The sequence below is a fragment of the Erinaceus europaeus genome, chromosome 10 (assembly GCF_950295315.1).
Source record: "Erinaceus europaeus chromosome 10, mEriEur2.1, whole genome shotgun sequence".
NCBI lineage: Eukaryota > Metazoa > Chordata > Mammalia > Eulipotyphla > Erinaceidae > Erinaceus > Erinaceus europaeus.
This window is the reverse complement of record NC_080171.1, coordinates 71118522-71143571: the sequence shown is the minus strand read 5'-3', so window position 1 is coordinate 71143571 and position 25050 is coordinate 71118522. Positions and strand designations below refer to the sequence as shown.

General features: G+C 42.5%; 1 protein-coding gene across 3 annotated transcripts in view; it reads left to right on the top strand.

The window, feature by feature from the left end:
• The window catches only part of TJP2 (tight junction protein 2), a 172986-nt gene that overhangs the window by 8994 nt on the left and 138942 nt on the right, over window positions 1-25050 (top strand). The window contains exon 1 of one of the 3 annotated variants that reach the window (XM_060199713.1): window positions 6103-6117. The exons of the other annotated variants lie outside the window; for them this stretch is intronic. The gene's annotated coding sequence lies outside the window, so the exon portion shown is untranslated. Of the gene's footprint in view, window positions 1-6102; window positions 6118-25050 lie in introns of those variants that run through there. 3 annotated transcript variants of the gene reach the window in all.

Genomic DNA, 25050 nt, shown 5'->3' with positions numbered 1-25050 from the left:
CTGCGCTACCGCCCGACTCCCGAGAATTATTTTTTATTTATTTATTTAAAAAATATTTATTTAATTTATTTATTCCCTTTTGTTGCCCTTGTTTTGAATTCTTTATTTTTAAAAAGCATTTTAAGAAGTATTTTTAGAGAGTCGGGCGGTAGCGCAGTGGGTTAAGCGCAGGTGACGCAAAGCGAAAGGACCCGGGTAAAGAACCCGGTTCTAGCCCCTGGCTCCCCACCTGCAAGGGAGTCGCTTCACAAGCGGTGAAGCAGATCTGAAGGTGTCTGTCTTTCTCTCCCCCTCTGTCTTCCCCTCCTCTCTCCATTTTTCTCTATCTTATCAAACAAAGACATCGAAAACAACAATAACTACAACTATGAAACAAGGCCAACAAAAGGGAATAAATAAATATTTTTTGAAAGTATTTTTAATTTTTGATAGAGACAGAAATTGAGAGGGAAGAGGAAAATAGATAACCAGATAGAGATAAACAGACAGGTAGCACTGCTTCAACACTCATGAAGCTTTCCTACCTGTAGGTGAGGACTAGGGCTTGAACCCTGGTCCTTGTGCACCATAATGGGTGTACTTAATTAGGTGCACCACCTCTCAGCCCCCTAGTGGTGAATTCTATTTTAATTTTTTTATATTTATTTTTATACCATCACTGTTGTTGTTGGATAGGACAGAGAGAAATTGAGAGAAGAGGGGAAGACAGAGAGGGACAGAGAAAGATAGACACCTGCAGACCTGCTTCACCACCCGTGAAGCAACCCCCCCCCCCCCCCCCCCCCCCGTAGGTGGGGAGCTGGAGGTTCGAACCAACAGTTCTTGTGCTTTGTGCCATGTGCACTTAATCCACTGCCCTATAGGCTGGCCCCTTTACTTTCTTTTTAAGATTTTTTTTTAATTTCCTTTTTGTTGCCCTTGCTGTTTTTATTGTTGTTGTTATTGATGTCATTGTTGTTGGATAGGACAGAGAGAAATAGAGAGAGGAGGGGAATATTAGAGAGGGGGAGAGAAAGATAGGCACCTGCAGACCTGCTTCACCACCTGTGAAGCGACTCCCCTGCAGGTGGGGAGCTGGGGGCTCGAACCGGGACCCTTATGCCAGTCTTTGTGCTTTGTGCCACCTGCGCTTAACCTGCTGTACTACCCGACTCCCCCTTCCTTGTTTCTTAAGTTCAACTATCAATTATATCAACTGGTATATATTCTTCTTCTTCTGGATGATCTCATTTAACATGGTTTCTTCATGTTCCATCCAAGAGGAGTCAAAGGAGATGATTTCATCATTTTTGATACCTGAGTGATATGTGTGTGTGTGTGTGTGTGTGTGCGTGTGTGTGTGTGTGTGTGTGTGTGTGTACTACAGTTTTCTTAACCACTCACCTGTAATTTGGCATCTGGGTTGTATCCATATTTGGATTATTATAAACAGTGCTGCTATGAACATAGATGTACAAAGATGTCTTTGGATGGGTATTTTTATTTTCTTTGGCTAGATCTCTTGGCAAGGAGTTGCTGGGTCTTAGGGTAGGTTTATCTCTGTTGTTTTGAGGAACCTTCAGACTGTTTTCCTTTTCCCTCACACCTTCACCAGCACTTTAAAAAAATTTTTTTTTTTAATTTAATGAGAAAGAGTAGACATGAAGAGAAAGATACCGAGAGAAAGAGACCAAAACACTGCTCAGTTCTGCTTTATGGTGGTGCTGGGGATTGAACCTGGGACCTCAAAACCTCAGGCTTGAAAGGCTTTTACATAACCATTATGCTATCTCCCCAGCTTACCAGAACTGTTTGTTACTATCCTTTCTGATATGTGGCATTCTCACTGATGTGAAATGTTATCTCATTGTTGTCTTGATTTCTTTCCTTTCTTTCTTTTAAACATTTTTTTTGTTGATTTCTTTAAGATTTTTTTAAAGAATTTATTTATTCATGAGCAAGGTAGGTGAGAAAAAGAACCAGACATCACTCTGGTACATGTTCTGCTGGGGATTGAACTCGGGACCTCATGGCTGAAAGTCTGCTATATCCACTGTGCCACCTCCCAGATCACTCTTTTATTTTAAATATTTTTTTATTTTATATATTGCATAGAAACAGAGAGAAGTTGAAAGGGAGAGAGACAGAGAGACACCTGCAGCCCTGCTTCAGCACTGATGAAGCTTTCCCCCTGCAGGTGGGGACGGGGGCTTGAACCTGGGTGTGCACTTAGCCATGTGAGCCACCACCTGGCCCCGCTCCCAGATCACTCTTAATTTTTTTTACCATCCTCATTAGTGTGAAAAAATTTTGACTTAAATTCCCTGATGGTTAATGATGCTAAGCATAATTCATATTTACTTATTAGGCAATTCTTTCTTGACTTTCAAAAAATTTTTTTTTGTTTTCTGGAAATCATAACATGTTCTTTATGTTTTCCATATTTTTATTAGTGATTTAATATTTGTTTACAAAATTATAATGGGGTATAATTCCATATGATTCCCACAACTAGAGTTCTGTGTCCCCCATTCTCTCCATTGGAAACTGCAGTAGTTCTCCCAAGGTCACAGATATGGGTTGATTTTATATATACATATTTGTGTGTGTGCCCACTTTTTCCTTTAGAAGCAGAAATCAACAGGGAAACAGGACATATTAAAAAATATTTTTTTAATATTAATATTTTTAACATTTTTTAATACTTTAAAAATATTTTTATTTATTTATATATTGCATAGAAACAGAGAGAAGTTGAGAGGGAGAGAGACAGAGAGACACCTGCAACACTGCCTCACCACCAGCAAAGCTTTTCCCCTGCAGATGGGGGCCAGAGTCTCGAACCTCTGTCCATGTGCACTGTAGCATGTGTGTTCAAGCAGGTGTGCCACCCCTGAGCCCCTTTGCCTTCCTTTCTAAGTCACCCCTACACCTATTACTACTTCTGAATGTCCTTCTTAAATTTTTTTTTGTTTGTTTGTTTAAAGCTCTGGCTCGCTCTTCTCTTTCTCTCTTGTAATTTAACTTAAAAAGGGGTTTGTGGGGCTGCTGTGTGAAAGCATTCACAGCAGGGAGCTGGGAACTGGTTTAAACAAAGTGGTAAAAGGCAAAATAAGCACTTATCAAGGGTTAAGAGTACACTAGGTCCGGGAGTCGGTTGTAGCGCAGCGAGTTAAGCACATGTGGCACAAAGCACAAGGACCAGCGTAAGGATCCCAGTTCGAGTCCCCGGCTCCCCACCTGCAGGGGAGTCGCTTCACAAGTGGTGAAACAGGTCTGTCTTTCTCTCCCCCTCTCTGTCTTCCCATCCTCTCTCCATTTCTCTCTGTCCTATCCAACAACGACAACAATAATATCCACAACAATAAAGCAACAAGGGCAACAAAAGGGAAAATAAGTAAATAAATAAATAAATAAATAAATATAAAAGAGTACACTAGGTCCATAAGGTCTGAATATAGTTATCAAAAGTTTAGTCCCATAAGATAAACAATTATCAGCTCTGGTAAAGGTTGCTCATGGCTGTAGAGAGGTCTAAAAGTTTACAGGATAGCAGAGCCACAGCTGTTCAGTTCCCATGGTGGATACCTGGCACACCTCCTCCTAGATGCATCTGACCATGAAAGCAGCAGCAGCCAAAGAGAGAGCGACCTGCTCAGAGTGCTTTATACCTTTATACCTTCCCTTCTCTGTCTGTCCCGCCTCCAGGTGATGTCATTCATATGCTAATAGTCCCGCCTCCAGGTGATGTCATTCATATGCTAATAGTCCCAAACTCTTCTTGGGGTCACAACACACTCTCAGTAATAACTAAGTGAGCAGGGCTGGGAAGTCAAGCCTATGCAAAAGACTCCTACCTGAAGCTCTGAGGTCCCAGGTTCAGTCCCTGGCACCATCATAAGCTGAGCAGTTCCCTGGTTAATAATGAGAAATAAGAAAGGGCAAACACTTGTCAAATATACAAAGTAGACAGAAGCCAGAGTAGGTCCTGACACTGTAAACCCGGTGTGAGGACATGTCTGGGGCCTCACCTCTCCACTCATCCAGGAAGACCTTGGAAGTAAAATGTGGACTTTCCTTCATCAGATCAGGAGCCCCTTTCAGCCCTCAATCCTGAGCTCATGCCTGTCCCCTCTCTCTCTCCTCGCCTGTCATCACTGATCATAATCAACCTGGAGCTGACCAAAATGCTGTGAACCAGACTTTGTAAAGCCCTTTGCACACGCATAGTCCTGGGATGTTCCTTGGTTTTCCTCCTCTCGTGAATGTGTCTGCTGAGCTGGACAGCTTGATGGTGTGTGCTTCCATGTATCTAGGCTTCTTAACATGATCTGTCTAAGCCGATTCTTCCTGTGGGTGCTGACAGCCTGTGTTATAAATGTCAGGAGGTCTCCAGAAAAAAATCCAAAAAGAGGGCTCTGACCAGCCCAAGCTCCTCTGATTTATAGGCCATTGTCTGCTTGGCCCCCTCCCTGTTCCATAGTCACTCAGGCTTCTATGATCACTGGCTAGGTTGCAGTAACTTGTCTTCTTTCCTTATTCGGCAGAGGTGTTTAATATCACTTGTATGTCCATTGTCATTCAGTACTTGATAGAGAGCTATTCAATGATTGTCAAGGGTGCATGTGAACAAGTAAGGATTGGGTTGGACTTGACATCTCAGTAGCAGGTATGTATAGGGGCAGGGTAGTGGTTCACTTCATTGATCACACATGTAAACATGCACAAGGACTCAGGTTCAAACCCCTGGTCCCCACCTTCACAAGCGGTGAAGCAAAGTTGCAGGTGTCTCTTTGTCTCTCCTCTACCCCTCTCAATTTCTCTCTGTCCTATCAGAATAAAAGAGTAACAACAATAAAAAGTCCTATCATCTATCTCTCTGACTTCCTTCCCAGACAGATGTCTCTCTCCCTGTATCTCCTCCTTTCCTCTCAACTTCTCTATGTCCTATTAAATTAAAAAATGGCCAATAAGAGAGGTGGATTTTGGGGGCCAGGCAGTGAGTGGTTCACCCAGCTAAGCACACATATTACCATGTGCAGGGACCTGGGTTTGAACTTCTACTCCCCACCTGCAGGGGGGAAGCTTCATGTGTGGTGAAGCAGTGCTATCTACAGTTGTCTCTCTTTCTCTTTCCCTCTCTGTCTCCCCTCCCCTCTCAATTTATCCCTGTCCTAGAAAGTATAATAGAAAGAAAGAAAAAGAAAAAGAGAAAGAAAGAAATGGCTTCCAGGAGTGATGGATTCATAGTGCTGGCACTTCTTCTTCTAGCAATAACACTGGTGGCAATAAAAAAAAAAAAGGTAAATAAATAAGAGAGGTGGATTTGTTATGCAGGCACTAAGTCCGAGTGATAATTCTGGTGACAAGAAAAAATAAAGTGTCTAGCATGTCAGCAGTATCAACCTCTGCCCTTGGGAGGGGACAGGGAGACAGCAGCGTGTGTGTGTGTGTGTGTGTGTGTGTGTGTGTGTGTGTGTGTGTGTGTGTGTGTGTGTGTGTGTGTGTGGTGGGGGTAGAGAGTAGACAGGTGCCGGTCTAGCTTCGAGAGCAGGAGACAGACAACCAGGGACTCATGGCTGAGCTGGGAAGCAGTATCTTGTTTATTAATCAGATACATTGCCTTTTATGCTTCTCTTCACCGGAAGTGGCAAGGGAAAGGAAAATGACTAGGAGAGGGGGTGGAGCAAAAAAAGAGCCAAACAGAACATAGAAAGCTTCCATCTAACCAGTGGGGATTAAACCAATACCCTGCAGGCAGGGCAGGGCCCAGGTAAAACAGTGATTATGTAAATAGACCACATCATAAGTAATACAAGTGAACCTAATGTGATGATCAAAACAGGTCTTATAAGCAGAATTTAGAAGCATATCAACAGACAGGAAGGCACAGGTATATCATCAGAGACTGAGAGTTGCAAGGTGGACAACAACCTGGCTCAGCAGCAGGTGCAGAGGGGAGGTCTGAATGCTGATGCCCTGGGCAGTGTGTGGTGATCTTCTGGAAGAGTGGGTAGTGGCAGCGGCTGGAAGAACTGGTGAGCCCAGGAGTCCTCCAGGTGAAGACAGACAGAGGGGCAGAGAGAGCCAAGGCTCTCAGCACTTCACTCTAGGAGCTCTCCATGGCCCTGGAAGCAGGTGAGGTGATCTACTCAGAAGTGACAACTGTGATCAGGGATCCAGTGTTGACTGAAGAAGTGACACGCAGAGATGGACAGACTTTTTCTGACTCTCTAAATACTGCAACACATAAGAGGGTTGGAATTTTCTAAGTGTACTTTGTTGCAGAAGAATGAGGGTTGCAGTAGGTTTAATCCAGAATGTTGAGTGTGGAAGAAGGAAACTTGGGAGAGGTGGGAGAGAGGAGGGGAGAGATGATATCTATTGCACATGCCTTATCTCACCTGCTATTTAGAAGCATCCTGGTGTGTGGTCTTATTCCTGTTTTACAGGTGATGAAATAGGTTCAGAAAAATCAGATTAGCTTGTGCAAGGTCATAGGAGGTTAAATAGCAGAGACAGACTCAGCTCAGTGTTCCATTTAAATCATAGTCTCTCCCTAGATAGGCTAGTTTGTGCTGACACCAATGAGTGTCAGAGAACAAGTACTCTTTACTTTTGGATAGTTCTTTTAAAAAATATTTATTTATTTATTAATGAGAGGGATAGGAGGAGAGACATCACTCTGGTACATGTGCTGCCGGGCATGGAACTCAGGACCTCATGCTTGAGAGTTCAACCCTTTCTTCACTGTGCTATCTCCCAGACCATTTTTTTCCCCTTTCTTTTCTTCTTCTTCTTTTTTTTTTTTTTTTTTTTTTACCAGAACACCACTCAGATCTGGTTTATGGTGGTGCGGGATTGAACCTGGAACTTTGGAGCCTCTGGCATGAGAGTCTCTTTGCATAACCATTATGCTACCTACCCCCCACCCCTTTGGGATAGTTCTTATTTATTCCCTTTTGTTGTCCTTGTTTTATTGTTGTAGTTATTGTTGTTGTTATTGATGTCATTGTTGGATAGGACAGAGAGAAATGGAGAGAAGAGGGGAAGACAGGAGGAGAGAAAGATAGACACCTGCAGACCTGCTTCACCACCTGTGAAGTGACTCCCCTGCAGGTGGGGAGCCGGGGGCTCAAACTGGGATCCTTACGCTGGTCCTTGAGCTTTCTGCCATATGCACTTAACGCACTGCGCTACCGCCCGACTTCCAGTTCTTATTCATTTATTTGCTTATTTTCAAATCCTTTCATTGGGGTTTGGGAATAATGGTTTACAAGAAAGTTGTTGATTTATGGATAAAATTTCTCATCTCCCCATGACAGGTGTCTACAGAACACTCATCCCCAACCTAGGTTCTTTCCACCATCATGCACCAGGGCCCCCACACCTTCTCCATCCCTTTTGGAGTCCTTTGCTTTGTTCCAATTACTTTTTTTAAAGTGTTTTATTTATTTATTTATTTATTTATTCTATTTTTGAGAGAGATGCAGAAAGACACAGAAAGAAACAACCAGAGCACTGCTCAGCTCTGGCTTATTGTGGTGCGGGGATTGAACCTGGGACTTCAGAGCCTCAGGCATGACAGTCTCTTTGCATAACCATTACGCTACCTACCCCTACCCTGTTGCAATTGATTTTTAAGATTTTTAATTTATTATTATTGATAGAGAGGAGAGCGAAGGAAGCCAGGGCACACTCTGGTACATGCAGTGCTGGGGACTGAACCACGAACCTCAGGCATGCGAGCCCAGTGTTCTACCACTTGAGCTATTGCTCCAGTCACTATTTTTGACTAATTCTTTCAAGTTGCGTAGTCTGTGTTTTTTCCCCATGGTGTCCTGTCGTGTCATCTGAATAGGAAATATGTAACTGCATATATAAATGTAGATATTTTTATAATTACATTGTATATGGGAGATATAAATGGGAGAAATGAGAGGACTTGTATAAAATTAAGTAGTCTATTTGTAGTAGAGCGTAAGAGAAAATAACTGTTTCTTTGCCTCTTCTACTTTTAGCTAAGAGCTTTCCTAGCTCCCTGAAAAGCAGACACACCCTGTAAAGCAGCCTGCTTGGGGTATTAGTTCATTTCCATTTTTATCCTTCTGAAGCCCAGGAACAGTCAAAATACCCATTAAAGAAGAAGGCTCACAGTTTTCTTCCAACAGAAGCAATCAATTTAAAGGAAAAGTAAATCTGATCAATGAAGTTTTTATGCAACTGTAAAATCATTCAGAAAGAGAACTTGAACATCCTAACTTCAATAAATAAAGAAATAAAAGCTTTCTTAGTTCATGTGTCTTAAAATAGCTTTTCAAATAGATAACTGATTTTAATTTTATTTATTTTTTTAATGGGCCACTGGGAAATGAACTCAAAATTTCATGTGCATGAGATAACTGAGCAGTCTCCTAGACCCAGCTTTCTTTCATTATTTTCATTTAGAGAGAGACAAGGAGAGGAGAGACCCCTCAGGGCCACTTCATGGAACATGGTGCTGTCCATGGTGCTCCCACATGGTGGTGGGGCTCAAACCTAGGGCCTTTTTTATTCTATTCTATCCTATTCTATTCTATTCTATTCTATTCTATTCTATTCTGTTATTCTATTCTATTCTGTTCTGTTCTGTTCTATTCTATTCTATTTATTTACTTATGTATTTATTTTGCCTCCAGGGTTATCACTGGGGCTCAGTACCTGCACTACAAAGCACCTGCTCCTGGAGACTATTTCTTCCCTTTTTTGTTGCTCTTGTTGTTCACTGTCATTGTTGTTATTATTATTGTTCTTATTGCTGTTGTTGTTGTTGGATAGGACAGAGAGAAATGGAGAGAGGAGGGGAAGACAGGGGGAGAGAAAGAGAGACACCTGCAGACCTGCTTCACTGCTTGTGAAGCTACTCTCCTGCAGTTGGGGAGCTGGGGGCTGGAACTGGGATCCTTACTCTGGTCCTTGAGGTACCGCCCAGCCCCCCTTTTGTATTTTTAATTAATATTATTATTATTACTTGCCTCCAGGGTTGTCACTGGGGTTAGGTAGCTTCACTGAGAAACCACTGCTCTTGGAGGCCATTTTTTCCCACTGTTCTTGTTGTTGCTGTTACTGTTGCTGCTGCTGCTGCTGCTGTTGGATAGGACAGAGAGAAATTGAGAGAGGAGGGGAAGACAGAGGAAAGAGAAAGATAGACATCTGTAGATCTGCTTCACCACTTGCAAAGTGACCCCCCCACCCCTGGCAGGTGGGGAGCAGGGGGCTCGAACCAGGATCTTATACCGATCTGTGTGCTTCGAGCCATATGCGCTTAACCTGGTGCGCTACCATCCATCCCCCTATTTTAAAATCTTTAATGAAAGAGAGATCCAGAGGAAAAGATACAAATAGAGAGAAATTAGAGCCTCAGGCAGGAAGTGTATTTGCATAAAAATTACACTGACTCCCCAGCCAGAACCTAGGGCCTTTTTTAAGGCTATGTATTTTCTTTTAATATTTATTTATTGGATAGAGACAGAGAGAAATTGAGAAGGGTGGGGTAGATAGAGAGAGGAAGAGACAGAGAAACACCTGTAGCCCTGCTTCACCACTTACAAAGCTACAGGTGGGGACCAGGGGCATGAACCTGGACCCTTGCACACTGTAACGTGAGCACTTAAGCAGGTGTACCGCCGCCTGGCCCCCAGAGCTATACATTTTTAAAAATTATTTATTTTCCCATTTGTTTTATTGTTGGTATAGTTATTATTGTTGTTGTTGATGTCGTCGTTGTTGAGTAGGACAGAGAGAAATGGAAAGAGGAGGGAAGACAGAGGGGGGAGAGAAAGAGAGACACCTGCAGATCTACTTCACCTCCTGTGAGGCCACCCCCTGCAGGTGGGGAGCTGGGGGCTTCAACCCAGATCCTTACTCGGATCCTTGCACTTTGCGCCATGTATGCTTAACCTGCTGCGCTACTGCCCGGCCCTGAATAAATCTTTTTTTATAATTTTTTAATTACTTATTTACCCATTGGTTGCCTTTGATTTTTTTTTTTTATTGTTGTAACTGTTGTTGTTGATGTCATCTTTGTTGGATAGGACAGAGAGAAATGGAGAGAGGAGGTGAAGACAGACAGGGGGAGAGAAAGACAGACACCTGCAGACCTGCTTCATCGCCTGTGAAGCGACTCCCCTGCAGGTGGGGAGCCGGGGCTCGAACCGGGATTCTTTTTTTTTTTTTAAATAATTTTTTATCTTTATTTATTTTGAATAGAGACAGAAATTGTGAGGGGAGCAGGAAATAATATGGGAGAGAGACAGAGAGACACCTGCAGACCAGCTTCACCACTCATAAAGCTTTCCCCCTTCATATGGGGACCAGGGGCTTGAACCTGGATCCTTACACACTGTAATGTGTGTGCTTAACCAGGTGTGCCGCCGCCCGGCCCTTCGAACCGGGATTCTTAGGCCGGTCCTTGTGCTTCATGCGACCCGAGCTTAACCCGCTGCTCTACTGCCCGACCCCTGGGGCTATGCATTTTAAGGTATGCTCTTTACTAGTGAGCTATCTCCAGGTCCAGATAATTGATTTTTCCCCCTTCATTTTATTTGATAGAACAAAGAGAATTTGAAGAGGAGATAGAGAGGCAGAAAGACACCTGCAGCCCTGCTTCATCACTGGTGAAGCCCCCTCCCTGCACAGATGGGGCGCAGGGGCTTGAACCCAGGTTTTTCAGCATGGTAACATGTGTAGTCAGCCAGGTGTGCTACCACCCAACCCCCAACCCCGATATTTGAGGGGCTTTTTTTGTTTGTTATTTTAAACTTTATTTATTTATTTTCCCTTTGTTGCTCTTTTTATCGTTGTAGTTATTATTGTTATTGATTGTCGTCACTTCACTGTTGGATAGGACAGAGAGAAATGGAGAGAGGAGGGGAAGACAGAGGGGGAGAGAAAGAGAGACACCTGCAGACCTGCTTCGCCGCCTGTGAAGCGACCCCACCTGCAGGTGGTGAGCCGGGGGCTCCAACCAGGATCCTTAAGCTGGTCCTTGCACTTTGCGCCACCGGAGCTTAACCCGCTGCCCTACCACGCGACTCCCGATAATTGAGTTTTAATTAGATAGTTGTAAAGAGTTTCAAATCGCTAAGGGAATATTAATCAAAGCAGTGCCTGCTTTAAATATTATCTAGAATTTAAAAAGGAAATGCCATATAAGTATGTGTCTGAATGGGCTCTTTTGGCTAGATTCATTAATATTTTAAAAGTATTTTCTAGTCTGGGAGTATGGATCGACCTGCCAGTGCTCATGTTAAGTGAGGAAGCAGTTACAGAAGCCAGACCTTCCACCTTCTGCATCCCCATAATGATCCTGGGTCCATACTCCCAGAGGGATAAAGAATAGGAAAGCTATCAGTAGAGGGGATGGGATATGGAGTTATGGTGGTGGGAACTGTGTGGAGTTGTACCCCTCTTATCCTATGGTTTTTGTCAGTGTTTCCTTTTTATAAATAAAAAATTTTTAAAGTATTTTCATTTAAAAAATTTATTCCCTATGAGTTAGTAAGAGAGAAAGAGGCTAAGGCACTGCTCTAGTTCTTTCAGTGCTTGGTATCAAACCTGGAACCTCAGCCATGAAAATCCCATGCTTGGGGCCGGGTGGTGGCGCACCTGGTTGAGTGCACATCTTACAGTGCCCAAGGACCCTGATTCGAGCCCTGGGTCCCCACTCGCAGGGGGAAAGATTCATGAGTGTTGACGCAGGACTGCAGGTGTCTATCTCTCTCTCCCCTTTCCATTTCTGACTATCCAATAAATAAATAAAGACAATAAAAAAAAAAAAAGAAAATCCCGTGCTCTATCAGTTGAGCTATTTCCCCCAGCCATACTAGATTCTTATTTCTGTTATTGTCTTTATATGCCATTATGAAGGAGTTCACACAAAGATCACCATTTATAAAATAGAAATGAATATAAGGCTATAAATCAGAAAACTGAACAATCTCATTTATGAAAGAAAAGTAAATTCTTTATAATTATCTGCTAAAGCAGAATTCTGTTCTTGATGAATGGCCCAATGTACATTTGTATGAGAACATCACGGATAAGAATCATTGAGAAAGTCCTGTATGAAAAATAGATTTAAAAAATCCCTACTATGGTAGTCGGCGGTAGCGTATCAGGTTAAGCGCAGGTGGCGCAAAGCATAAGGACTGGTGTAATGATGTAAGGATTCCGGTTCGGCTTCCCACCTGCAGGGGCGTCACAGCACAAGCAGTGAAACGGGTGTCTATCTTTCTCTCCCCCTCTCTGTCTTCCCCTCATTTCTCCATTTCTCTCTGTCCTATCCAACAACAACATCATTAACAATAATAACTACAACAATAAAACAACAAGGGCAACAAAAGGGAATAAATAAATAAATAGTTAAAAAATATTTTAAAAAATTCCTACAGAAAATATTCCTCAAAGCCTGCTATTTGTAAAATGGTAAGTCATTTTTATTGTAGTAAAACGAAAAAATTTCCGGTGGGTGACAAGTTTTACTTGATTTTTTTCTTGCTGCTCAGGCTTCATTTTTTATTTGAGAGGGTGGCATAGTAAATTTTATCACGCTTCACTGGGAATACAGTTTGTTGGAACAAAGGCTGTTGTGTAAGTCTAATTACATCTTCCTGTAATGAGGCTGTATTGGAGCTCTTTTCTGCAGCTGTAATCAACCAAATTTAGCCTCTCAAAGAATTCCTGTGACTAACTGGTACTAATTGTTTGCTGGACAACCCGTGGGAGCAATATTCATGAATACTATGGAAATGAAACTACTCCAGGACCAAATGGTTTACCCCTTCTGTTCACCACTTTATTGTGGTCAGATTATATTATTTATAGAATTGGGCCAAGAGAAGTGGGAGCTTTTATTGTTTTGTTGCTGAAGACAAATTAACTTTTTTTTTTTTTTTTTGCCTTTAGGGTTATTGCTGGGGCTGTGCCTGCACTAAGAATCCACTGCTCCTGCTCCTGGAGGCTATTTTTCCCATTTTGTTGCCCTTGTTGTCATTGTTGCTTATGTTGGATAGAACAGAGAGAAATCAACAGAGGAGGGGAAGACAGAGAGGGAGGGACAGATAGTCACCTGCAAAACTGCTTCACGCCATGTGCGCTACTACCCAACCCCCCTTATTTTTTATTGTTTTACAAATTAAAAATTTTTTAATGTATTTATTTATTTTCCCTTTTGTTGCCCTTTTTATTGTTGTTGTAGTTATTATTGTTGCTTTTATTGATGTTGTTCTTGGATAGGACAGAGAGAAATGGAGCGAAGAGGGGAAGACAGGGGAAAGAAAGACACCTGCAGACCTCCTTCACCGCTTGTGAAGCGACTCCCCTGCAGGTGGGGAGCCGGGTGCTGGAACCAGTATCCTTACACTGGTCTTTGCATTTTGCGCCTCATGCGCTTAACCCACTACGCTACCTCCTGACTCACCCCGTATTATTATTATTTTTTTAAATAATCTTAGGGCCAGAGAGATTCTTAACTGATAGTTATGTGCTTTGCCATGCTCAAGGCAGATTCAGGCTCAGAGACCACACAGGATATACTACATTACTAAAGAAAATTCTAAGGAGCCAGGTGGTGGGGCACCAGGTTAAGTGCTCACATTATAGTGCACAGGGACCTGGGTTCAAGCCCCTAGTCCCTACCTGAAGGGAGAAAGATTCTTGAGTGTTGGAGCAGGGCTGCAGGTATCTCTCTGTCTTCTTCTCTATCTCCACCTTTCAATTTCTGTCTCTATACAATAATAAATAAATAAACTAATAAATAAATAAATGGAAAAGGGGGGGCCTGGTAGTGGTGCTCTGGGCTAAGTGCACATAGTACAAAGCGAAACGATCCATGCAAGGATCTTAGTTCGTGCCCCCAGCTCCCCATCTGCAGGGGGTCTTCAAGTGTCTATATATCTTCCCTCCCTCTCAGTTTCTTTCTATTCTAACCAATAAAATGGGAAAAATGGCCACCAGAAGCAGTGGATTCATAGTTATATGTACCAAGCCCCATCAATAACCCTGGAAGCAAAAAAAAAAAAAAAAAAGATAAAAACATAAAATTTTAGTGCTGTGGTCTCAGTCTCTGTCTCTGTCTATCTGAATGAAAATATGGTCTGGAGCCTGGCCCCCACCATGACAGAGGAAGCTTCAGTGCTATGGTACCTTTCCCCTGATGCCTGTCTTTCTGTCTGCCTCTCTCTTCCTATCTGAAAAAGTCAGCCTGGAGTGGTGTACATAATATTATGCACAACTCAGTTCAAGACCCCGTTCTCCACCTGTAGGAGGAAAGCTTCACAAGTGGTGAAGCAGGTCTGCAGATATCTTTCTTTCTCTTTATCTGTCCCTCCTGTCTCACAGTTTCTCCCTGTCCTATCCAATGGAAAAAAAAAAAGGAGGGAGTAACTGCTGGAAGTGGTGAATTTGTAGTGCTAGCGCCAAGCCCCAGCAATAACCCTGTTGACAATAAATTAAAAAATAAGTAAATGAGAGAGAGAGAGAGAAGAGAGACTAGATTCTGAACATCTTATTTATTATTTATTATTTTATTATTATTTTAAATTTATTTATTTATTTTCTCTTTTGTTGACCTTTGTTTTTATTGTCGTAGTTATTAGAAATGGGGAGAGGAAGGGAAGACAGAGAGGGGGAGAGAAAGATAGACACCTGCAGACCAGCTTCACTGCCTGTGAAACGACTCCCCAGCAGGTGGGGAGCCAGGGATTCGAACCAGGATCCTTACACTGGTCCTTTGCCCCACCTGCACTTAGCCCGCTGCGTTACCGCCCAATTCCCTATTTTTTATTTTTTAAGAAGTTTTTTTAAAATGTTTATTTATTCCCTTTTGATGCCCTTGTTGTTTTATTGTTGTAGTTATTATTGATGTCATTGTTGTTGGATAGGACAGAGAGAAATGGAGAGAGGAGGGGAAGACAGAGAGGGAGAAAGATAGACACCTGCAGACCTGCTTCACCACCTCTGAAGAGACTCCCCTGCAGGTGGGGAGCTGGAGGCTTAAATCAGGATCCTTATGCCGGTCCTTGTGCTTTGCGCCACCTGCGATTAATCCGCTCCTTCACCACCCAACTCCCCTTATTTTTTATTTTTAATGAAAGACAGATAACAGAGCATTGCTTGGGTTTGGCTTATGGTGGTGCTGGGCATTGACCTTAGGGCCTCAGATCCTTAGGCATGAAAGTCTTTTGCAGAACCATTATGCTGTCTTCCCATCCCAATTGTGAACATCTTCAAACATTTTCATGCTAACAGAGCTCACCATATTGGGTTCTAGTGATAGCTAGAAGTATTTTTTATGTGGGGGGAGCAGACGGTGACACACTTGGTTGAAAGCACACATTATGATGCCCAAGGACCCAGGGTTAAGGCCTCAGTCTCTACCAGGGGTGGGAGTTGGGGGTGGGGTGTAGGAAGCTTCATGAGTGGTGGGTGAAGCAGGTCTGCAGATGTGTCTTCTTTCTTTTTCTTTCCATCTCTATCTCCCTTTTCCCTTTCTATTTCTCTCCGTCTCTATCCAATAAAGTAAAAATAAGATATTAAAAATATATCTCAGGAGGTGGCACAGTAGATAAAGCATTGAACCCTGAGTTTGATCCCTGACATTGCATATGCCAGACTGATGCTCTTGTTCTCTCTCACTCCTAAATAAAAATAAATCTTTAAAAAGAAGATTTAGGGGAGTTGGGCGGTAGCGCAGTAGGTTAAGCACAAGGACCGCCGTAAGGAACCCGGTTCGAGCCTCCAGCTCCTCACCTGCAGGTGAATCACTTCACAGTCAGTGAAGCAGGTCTGCAGGTGTCTATCTTTTTCTCCCCTCTCTGTGTTCCCCTTCTCTCTCCATTTCTCTCTGTCCTATCCAACAACGACGACTTCAACAACAATAATAACTACAACAACAATAAAACAGCAAGGGCAGCAAAAGGGAAAATAAATAAATAAATATAAAAATAAGAAAAAATTAGAAAAAAAAGATGATTTAATTAAAATAAGCCCAGAATTACCTGTTAGTTGATCTTTGCATTGCCATTTGTCAGTATGCCCCAGTAAAGAGTTGATAGTATTTAGAAAACCACCACTATAAAAATGTCAGCAGGAGCTCATTCATTTTTTGTCAAAGTGTAGCCTCTTGGAGAGATATTTGTTGATGGATTTTAGCTCATCCAGAGGCATGCAGGCTTTTTGGAGCAATTATTGCCAGACCTTGAGATAAATCACCTCGTCTGTCATTAGTAAGTACGTGCAGGATTATCGGCCTCAAAGATTTACGTTCAGGATTAATTGGGGCTGTGCACTCGATTGCTGTGTTTAGAATTGAGATTGCCCTGAAAATCATTTCCACTAATGCTTGGTTTGGAATTGAGTAGTCTTATGTAATACTGGCATTGCAAGCCAATCTGAATCAGTCATTTATTTATTTATTTATTTATTTATAATTTATTTATTCCTGGTCGGACCTCCCCTTAACATCTCTCCTGCAATGGAATTGACTAGCTCTCGCTAGGAGTACAGAGATCATCTAAAGGCATAGAAGCTTCCAGAATTGCAGATGACTTCAGCTGCTCCACCTAAGGTTTGGTCAGAATCCGCATGACTTTGTATTGAGAGAGGAAAGATGAGGTATAAGAAATACATGGCTATTCTGGAAGCAGCAGTTGGCATCACACCACTTAACAAAAGAGAGCTCCTCCCTGAGCGCAGAAGACATGTCAACCTTTGGCATCATCCTGGGTAAGCAGGGGAACCCAGTGAGGACCAGAGGGGACCTGGGCTGGGGGTTGAGAGCTGGGGGCTAAGGGAGGGCAGGCTCACTTCAGACATAAGGGCAAGAGATAGTGACTGTTGTCTACTGAGAGCTTGCTTCTCTCTGGTGGATCTAGCCTTCTTCCAGACAGATTTAAAATTCATGGCAATAGGGGGACAGATTTAAAATTCATGGCAGTAGTGCTTCTGGTTAAGTACATAGTACCAAGAGCAAGGACCAGTCCCAGTTCAAGCTCCTAGCTCCCCACCTGCAGGGGGGTCACTTTGCTAGTAGTGAAGCAAGTCTACAGGTGTCTGTCTTTCTTCCCCTCCCCTGTCAATGTCTCTCTATTCTATCCAACAAAATGGAAAAAGATAAGCTGCTAGGAGCAGTGCATTCGTGATGTAGGCACCGAGCCCCAGTGATAACCCTAGAGGCAAAAAAAGAAAACAGGCAATAAAATTCAGAACTCCTGTTTTAATAGCCAAGAAGATGATGAAGCATTGGGTGTGTCTAGAGTTGACTGATTTTTGTCTTTTTCCCAGAGCACTGCTCAGCTCAGAGATTGAAACTGGAACTTCAGAGCCTCTGACATGAAAGCCTTTTGCAGAACCATGAGCATTTTAATTTAATTTTATTTTTATTATCTTTACTTATTGGATAGAGACAGAAATTCAGAGGGAAGGGGGAGATAGAGAGGAAGAAAGACAGAGAAATACCTGCAGCACTGCTTCACCACTTGCAAAGCTTTCCCCCTGTAGGTGGGAAAGTTCAAATCAGAGGTTCAAATCTGGGTCCTTGTGCATTGTAACATGTGCACACCAGGTGTGCCACCACCTGGCCCCACACTATGAGCATCTTTATTTATTTATTATTATTATTTTAATATTTATTTATTTCCCCTTTTGTTGCCCTTGTTTTACTGTTGTAGTTATTATTGTTGTTATTGATTCACCGTTGTTGGATGGGACAGAGAGAAATGGAGAGAGGAGGGGAAGACAGAGGGGGAGAGAAAGAGAGACACCTGCAGACCTGCTTTATCGCTTATGACTCCAACCCCCTGCAGGTGGGGAGCTGGGGGCTCGAACCAGGATCCTTGCGCTTTGCGCCACCTGTGCTTAACCAACTGCGCTACAGCCTGACTCCAGCACCTTTATTTTTTAAAATAGTTATTTACGTATGTATGTATGTTTTGCCTCTAGGGTTATTGCTGAAGCTCAATACCTGCACTGCTCCTGGAGGCTATTTTCTCCCTTTTGTTGCCCTTGTTGTTTATCATTGTTGTAGTTATTATTATTGCTGTCGTTGTTGTTGGATAAGACAGAGAAGTCAAGAGAGAAGGGGATCACAGAGAGGGGGAGAGAAAGACACCTGCAGACCTACTTCACAGCTTGTGAAGTTACACACCCCCCCCCCCCCCCCCCCCCCCCGCAGGTCGGAGCCTGAGGCTCAAACTAGGTTCCTTACCCCATTTATTTTATTTTTTTTTACCAGAGCACTTCTCAGCTCTGGTATATGGTGTTGCAGAGGATTAAGCCTGGGACTTCAGAGCCTCAGGCATGAAAGTCTCTTTGCATAACCATTATGCTATCTATCCCACCCCACCAAGAGCATCTTTAAAGACTGAATTTAATCTTTGTCCTGAATCAGCCAGACTCTGTTTCTTACCCAAGGATCAACTTATGCCTGTGTAACCAATAATATCTCTCTCTAAAAAGTAGAGTGTCATTAGCTTATTATTATTACTTTTAGTATTTACTTAGTTACATATGAAAGAGAATATCACATGAGTCAGAGAGAAGAGAGGGAGAGAGACAGACAGAGAGAGACAGAGAGAGAGAGAGAGAGAGAGAGAGAGAGAAGTCAGAGCACAACCTTGACGCTTGTACTGGATTTGAACTGGGAACCTCAGGCATGAGGGTACAAAGTTCTCTCTAATGGGGCCAGGCAGTAGCACACCTGGCTGAGTGCACATTACAATGTGTAAGGATCCAGGTTCAAATCCCCGGCTCCCACCTGCAGGGGGAAAGCTTCTTAAGTGGTAAAGCAAAGCTGCATGTCTCTCTTTCTCTCTCCTTGTCTATCTCCCATTTCCTCTGGATTTCTCTGTCTCTACCAATAAATAAAATATAAAAAAATTCTAATTAAACCCTCTTCCTAGTCACAACACTAGCTTATATTTTTTATTATGTAAGGAATACATATTCATTTCTTTAAAAAATTTTTTACTAACTTGTTTATTGGATAGAGACAGAAATGGAGAGGGCTGCTGGGTGTTTGAACCTAAGTCCTTGGGCACTGTAATGTGTACACTTTAGCAGGTGTGCCACCACCCAGCTCCCCATCCATTTTATTATAAAGAATATTTAGGAAAATAAGGGGGCAGGTACCACCTGTAGTCCTATTTCCCTAAGACAATGGCTACCATCACTTAGGTCACTAATTCTCAGTGGAGAGGGGGTTGCGTTTTGCTGTCCAGGGGATAGTAGACAAGGCTAGGCACTGCTGATTGTTACTTCCCTGGAGGTTACTACTGCTAATAATGGGCAAGGCGTAGTGCCCAACACCTCACAGTGGAGAGGCAGCCTACAAGAACCAGTATTCAGCCCCAAATGTCACCAGGACTGCTGTTGCCATCTGATTCAGGTAGATTCTCCTCCCATCTGTAAAATGTAGCTTTTGCTAGAAATAATTTTCTTTTTCTTCAGAGCCAGGGTCTCCTGCATGCTAGATCATATCACTGCTGAACAAGCATTTTTATATTCAGATAGAGAGGTAAAGAGAGGGAGAGACCACAGTTCTGGAGTTTCCCTGAGCACCATGGTACTCCCACATGGCACTGGGGTTTGAATCCTGGACATAAAAAGGCATGCTCCCTGCTCCCTGTACTATCTGTCTGGACCAGAAATAAATACTCAGAGGAAATTTTAAGGATTTTTGAGAAAGTAATCCTGAGGGAACAGGATGATGATACTGTTATTGTTCTCTTGAAAGTAAAAGTGTATATTTGTGTGGAGGACTCACAGGGCAGGTGGTGACTCTAGAAGAGTCCATGTAGGGGGACAGGCAGTGGCAGACACAGTTAAGCACACGTACTGTCATGAGCAAGGCCATCTCCACCTGTGGGGGGAGGCTTCACAGGTGGTGAAACAAGGCTACAGGTGTTTTTCTCTCTCACTTTCTATCTCCCCTTTCCCACCCCTCTCAACTTCTTTCTGTCTTATCAAATAAGAGAGAGAGAGAGAGAGAGAGAGAGAGAGAGCGCTAGGTTAGTGCCTGAGGCTTTGAGCTTCTAGGTTCAACCCCCAGAACCACTATTAGCCAGAGCTGAGCAGTATTTTGGTAAACAAAGCAAAGCAAAACAACCCCCCCCCCAAAAAAAAAAAATCCTTATCTAGCTAGGGCTATGGAAAGTGTTCAGTAAGGACCCGAAGACACATAGCAGTGGTTCCTAGATACATAATGCATTCCGGACTCTTGTCCCAGAATGGCAGAAGTTTGGAGCTGGCATATTTTTGTCTGGGAGAGCAGAAGGGTTTACATAGAATGCCAGGATGCCAAAACCAGCTCCTGCTCCTGCTTTGAGCAAGCTGCTTAGACTGTGTGCTTACGGAGCCACCTCAGTCCATCACAGTATTCCTTCCCTGGACTTAGCAGGAAAGGGATACCATGATTGATAAGGGGATTGTGTGCTGGCTCTAAAATTGGATGAGCAGGAAAATGCCGCACACACTGCCCATCCTCACCACTTTCCTTACATCCTGGTTTAGCTTGGATTTTACTAGTGCAGAACCCGGCCTCCTCTGAGTCATTGTGATGGAGAGTCTGGCCCTCAATATAGCACCTGGATGTTCTTAGCTTCTGGCAGAAGATCACTCATTAAGGGATTCACCCTAAACAAACTCCCCGGCTCAGATGTGTAAACCGATGGCCAAGTTACTCATTTCCTTTTGGCCATAACCCTTCCCAGCCATGAAACAAGTCAGCACCTTAAATAGAACATCTCAGCTTTTCCTCATTCCCCAAGTCAAGCCAAACAGAAGTCCAATTGCTCAATCCAAAGTGATCCTTAAGGAATGCTGAATGTGCTCTCTCTCTCTCTCTCATACACATTCCCTTAAAATGCAGATTCTTATTCTGTAAGTCTTAGGGGGACTGAGTCTGTGTTTTAATAAACTTCCAAGGAGCTGGGGAGACAGAATAATGGTTCTGCAAAAATACTTTATGTTTGAGGCTCTGAGGTCCCCAGCACCACCACAAGTCGAGCTGAGCAGCGCTCTAGCTTAAAAGCAAAATATAAAAACAAAAACACAATAAGCTTCCATATGATGCTGTCATGCCAGGATACTGACCACTCAGTTCAGGAAGCACACTTGATGGCTCATCACCTTCAGGAGCACTTTCCTTCGCAACATACTTGTTTTGACCACTAGAGTTATCACTAGGACTCAGTGCCTGCACAAGGACACCACCATGCCCCATGACCTTTTTCTGTTTTCCTTTTACCTTTTTTTCTTTTCTGATAAACACAGGATAGGGGGAGAGAGGGAGACAGTAAGAGAGACGTCTGTAATAGAGACACCTGTAGCACTGCTCCATTGCTCATAAAGCTTCCCCCATGCAGGTGGGGACTTGGGTCTTGAACCTGGGTCCTTAGTGAGATAAGGCATTAGCTCTACTGGGTGAACCATCACCAAGCCCCTGTGTTTCTTTTCTTTTAACCTTGAACTTTTCTAATGTTCCTGAGGGCTTTTATTCCTAATATTCCCTCCCTGCAGTTGTTTAGAGGTCTTGGTGGTAAGGAAGAAGGTGGTTATATTTCTGGGGAGGAGATTCTGCCTCTGAACATTTTGACCTGAGATTTCTCTTGTGCTAGGTGACCAAATAGTGAGGGTGATATTTCTTTTAAGAATTTTCTCATTGTCCTCAAAAGGTATTCTGAATGCTAAGACACATATGTAATATCATGTGGTTTTCTTACTTCTTTCCTTTTAAATTTTAAATTGTCTTTATTTATTTATTTGTTTATTTTTATATTTTTAAACTTTTAAAAAATATTTATTTATTTACTTATTCCCTTTTGTTGCCCTTGTTGTTTTATTGTTGTAGTTATTACTGTTGTTATTGGTGTCGTCATTGTTGGATAGGACAGAGAAATGGAGAGAGGAGGGGAAGACAGAGAGGATGAGAGAAAGATAAGACACCTGCAGACCTGCTTCACTCCTTATGAAGTGACTTCCCTGCAGGCAGAGAGCCTCGGGCTCGAACTGGGATCCGTAACTACAGTCCTTGCGTTTTGTGCCACCTGTGCTTAACCCATTGTGCTACTGCCCAATTCCCTTTTTTCTTTTTAATTTTTTTTAATATTTTCCCTTTTGTTGCCCTTGTTTTTTTATTGTTGTTATAGTTATTGTTGTTATTGATGTTGTCATTGTTAGGACAGAGAGAAATGGAGGAAGGAGGGGAAGACATAGGAGAGAAAGAAAGACACCTGCAGACCTGCTTTAGCGCCAGTGAAGTGACTCCCCTGCAGGTGGGGAGCCGGGGGCTGAACCAGGATTCTTAGGGGTCCTTGCACTTGGCGCCTCGTGCACTTAACGCTATGTGCTACAGCCGACTCCCACTTTTCTTTTTTAAAGATTTATTTATAGGGTTGGGTGGTGGCTCCTTTGGTTCAGCGCACATGTAACAATGCACAATGACCTGGGTTCAAGACCCCAGTCCCCACCTGCAGGAGGGAAGATTCCAGAGAGGTAAAGCAGTGCTGCAGGTGTCTCTCCCCCTCTATCTCTGCCTCCTCTCTTGATTTCTCTGTCTCTATTCAATAAATAAACAGATAATAAAAATTAAGATATTCATTTATTAATTTGTTTATTGATAAGTAGAAAGAGAGGGAGAGGGACATAGCCAGATAGTCACTCTTATCATCGTCAGGGATTGAATTCAGGACCTCAAGTTTGGCAGTCCAACAGTTTACCCACTGGGCCTCCTCCCATGCTGCTCCTTCCTACTCTGCCGCCCTCACCCTCCCTTCCTTTTTTTTTTTTCTTTTTATTTATCTTTTTTTTTTTTTTTACTTTAGACTGTTTTAATGTAGCCGATCAAAAAAACACTTTTTATTATCTTTATTTATTTATCAGATAGAGACAGCCAGAAATTGAGAGGCAAGGGGAAGAGAGAGAGGGAGAGAGACAGAGAGACACCTGCAACCTTACTTCATCACTCGTGAAGCTTCCCCCCTGCAGGTAGATTCCAGGTTTTGGCTATTACAAATTGTGCTGCTAAGAACATATGTGTACACAGATCTTTTTGGATGGGTGTGTTGAGTTTTTTAGGATATATCCCTAAGAGAGGAGTTGCAGGATCATAGGGTAGGTCCATTTCTAGCCTTCTGAGAGTTCTCCAGACTGTTCTTCACAGAGGTTAGACCAATTTACATTCCCACCATCAGTGTAGGAGGGTTCCTTTGACCCACAACCTCTCCAGCATTTGCTGCTGTTACCTTTTCTGATATATGCCATTCTCACAGGAATTAAGTGGTATCTCATTGTTATCTCTCTCTTTTTTTTTTTTTTTTTTTGCATTTCTCTGACAACCAAAGACGTGGAGCATTTTTTAATGTGTTTCTCAGCCTTTTGGATCTCTTTTGTGGTGAATATTCTGTCCATGTCCTCTCCCCATTTTTGGATGGGGTTGTTTGTTTTCTTGTGGTTGAGACTGGCAAGCTCTTTATTTATTTTGGCTACTAGCCTCTTGTCTGATGTATGGCATGTAAAGATCTTCTCCCATTCTGTGAGGGGTCTCTTGGTTTGGGTAGTGGTTTCTATTGCTGTGTAGAAGCTTTTTAATTTGATGTAGTCCCATAGGTTTATGCTTGCCTTAGTCTTCTTTGTAATTGGATTCGTTTCATTGAAGATGTCTTTAAAATTTATGGGTAGGGAGTCGGGCTGTAGCGCAGTGGGTTAAGCACAGGTGGCGCCACGCAAAGCACAAGGACTGGCGAAAGGATCCCAGTTTGAGCCCCGGCTCCCCACCTGCAGGGGAGTCACTTCACAGGCGGTGAAGCAGGTCTGCAGGTGTCTTTCTCTCCCCCTTTTTGTCTTCCCCCTCCTCTCTCCATTTCTCTCTGTTTTATCCAACAACAACGACAACAATAATAACTACAACAGTAAAACAACAAGGGTAACAAAAGGCAATAAATAAATAAATAAATAAAATAAATATTAAAAAAAATTTATGCGTAAAAGAGTTCTGCCAATATTTTCCTCTAAGTATCTGATAGTTTGTGGTCTACCATCCAAGTCCTTGATCTACTTGGAATTTACTTTTGCATTTGGTGAAATATAGTGGTTCAGTTTCATTCTTCTGCATGTTTCAACCCATTGTTTCCAATACCATTTGTTGAAGACTCTGCTTTCCTCATTTAATAGTCTGGGTACCTTTGTAAAAGATTAGATGTCCATAGGTGTGGGAGCTTCTGGGGTCTCAATTCTATTCCACTGGTCAGTGTGTCTATTCATGTTCCAATACCAAGCAGTTTTGATGACAATGGCCCTATAATACAATTTGAGATCTGGGAGTGTGATACCTCCAGTTCTGTTCTTTCTTCTCAAGATTGTTTTGGCAAGTCTAGATCTTTTCTGGTTCCAGATAAACATTTATAGCATTTGTTCTATTCTCCTAAAAATTTTGGTTGGAATCTTGATGGGGATGGCATTAAATTTGTATATGGCTCTGGGTAGTATATTCATTTTGATGTTGTTAATTTTTCCAACCCATGAACATGGAATATCTTTCCACTTCTTCGTGTCTTTTTCTATTTCCTTGAGTAGTGACTCATAATTTTTAGTATACAAGTCTTTCACTTCTTTGGTTAGGTTTATTCCTAGGTATTTTATTGTTTTTGTTGCTATAGTAAAAGGAATTAATTTCTGGATTTCAACTTCTTCTAACTTAGTGTTTGCATTTCAACTTCCTCTAACTTAGTGTTTGCATTGAGGAATGCCACTGACTTTTGAATGTTAATTTTGTAGCCTGACACCTTACTGTATTGCCTGATGATTTCCAAAAGCTTCTTGCTGAATTCCTTAGGTTTTTCTATGTATACTATCATGTCATCCATAAATATGGAGAGTTTGACTTCTTCTCTTCCAATCTGTATCCTTTTAATTCCTTAGTCCTGCCTGATTGCTATGGCAAGAACTTCCAACACTATGTTGAATAGTAATGGTGATAGTGGGCATCCCTGTCTAGTACCTGATCTGAGGGGAAATGCTTCCAGTTTTTCACCATTG